This window comes from Octodon degus, unplaced genomic scaffold (assembly GCF_000260255.1).
Source record: "Octodon degus isolate 3935 unplaced genomic scaffold, OctDeg1.0 scaffold00050, whole genome shotgun sequence".
NCBI classification, from domain to species: domain Eukaryota; kingdom Metazoa; phylum Chordata; class Mammalia; order Rodentia; family Octodontidae; genus Octodon; species Octodon degus.
This window is the reverse complement of record NW_004524626.1, coordinates 1,383,026-1,384,643: the sequence shown is the minus strand read 5'-3', so window position 1 is coordinate 1,384,643 and position 1,618 is coordinate 1,383,026. Positions and strand designations below refer to the sequence as shown.

Sequence of the window (1,618 nt, the reverse complement as noted above, 5' to 3'; positions counted from 1 at the left end):
AGGTACATCATGTTCTTTATGTAGATCACCAGTTTCATTCTTACAATAGTCCTCTGAGTTATCCAGTATTATTGTTCAACTTTATAGACATCTGCAGCAGAGAGGGATTAAATAACTTGCTCAACGTCTCATAACAGAGAGTGGAGGAGATGGAATTTGAATCTCAGTTGTACTTCGCATGCCATGATCTTAAGCATTATGTTACATTGCCACTACTCGTTGTTTGGAGATAATTAATTTATGAGACACGCAAGAGCCTCAGGAGTCTTTTGCTCAGGCAGCACTCATAATATTTAGGAAACAAGGTCAGCCTCTTGCCTTACCTACTGGACTTGATTTTAATAATGCTTCATGAGCAAGTCATAAGCAAAATGGGAGCAATTTAGAAATAAATTACTTCCATTATCCTGCAGGATCTCCCATATACCGTGGCATTTAGGAATTATTCACAGATGTATGTTTACAGTTAAAAATCAACTATACTGCACTCAATTATATGAGGGGAAAATGCTAGTAAACAGCTTTTAATTGGATTGAAATTAAGATAAATTTACGATAATGAAGGAAAGTGTCTTAACAGCAAGATTTATAGACTGTGTGCAAAATTCCTGTTGGAAGCAAAGAAACCCAGGATTTTCTAATGCAAAGTTTACATGCACATGAGGAAAAAAGATTATGTGTATAATCAATTTCCACATAGTCATGAAATTCTTTTGAAATCATTTATGGTATACATGGGTTATTCAATAGATAGATAGAATAAGCATTTGTGGTTACAAAGACCTATGTTAGTTGCTGTAGGAGATTCAAAATTCTCTGAAGTACAGTTAGCAGTAATTTATAATTTACTTAGTTACAGAACTTTACTAGTAAAGGGGCTACGAAGTGTAGGCACATAATGGGAGAACTAAAAAACTTTTTTTTGGAAAAGATGCTCTTTTGGTAGAAAAGAGAGTAAGATCCCAAAAGCCAAAACCTTATATGACCTAAAAGGAGAAAAGGAGATGAGAGTTGTGCTCTTGTCCTCTATTTTAGTGTTTAAATGTAATAAAATATTTGTGGAACATACTATATGAAGCTTTAAAAACTAGATTCTTTAAAATTATTAGCTCTATAGGGTAGGTTTAGTAGAATGGTACATAAAAGACTGAAGACAAAAGGATAGATTCTAAATCCTTGCCAATTGAACTGTGGCCTACGGGCCAGTAGTGTCAGCATCATTTGAAAGCTTGTTAGAAATGCACAGTCTCAGGCCCACTCTAGATCTGCTGAGCTAGAATATTTGTTGTTATAAGACCTGAGGTGAAGCTCTATGTATATGAACAGTTAGGAATAATGGTCTTAATAATAAACCTGTGGCCCAGGAGATTTTGCATTTTTGCAGTGATTGTGTGTTACAGCATCAATCTACCTTTTTCTTTCCTTTGATGATACTCAGGATCAAACCCAGAGGCTCATGCCTGCTGGGCAAGTACTACACCACTGAGTTATATATCCAGCTCTTTTATTTCAGACAAGATCTTACCAAGTTACCCAGGCTGACTTCTAACTTGTGATGCTTCCGTCTCAGCTTCTCAAGTAACTTGTAGATGAGTCACGGCCATTGCTTGGCCAATGT

At 36.0% G+C, this 1,618-nt stretch overlaps 1 pseudogene; it reads right to left on the bottom strand.

Moving 5' to 3' along the window:
- Positions 1-977: 977 nt before the first annotated feature.
- The window catches only part of LOC101587819, a 23,213-nt pseudogene continuing 22,572 nt past the window's right edge, over positions 978-1,618 (bottom strand).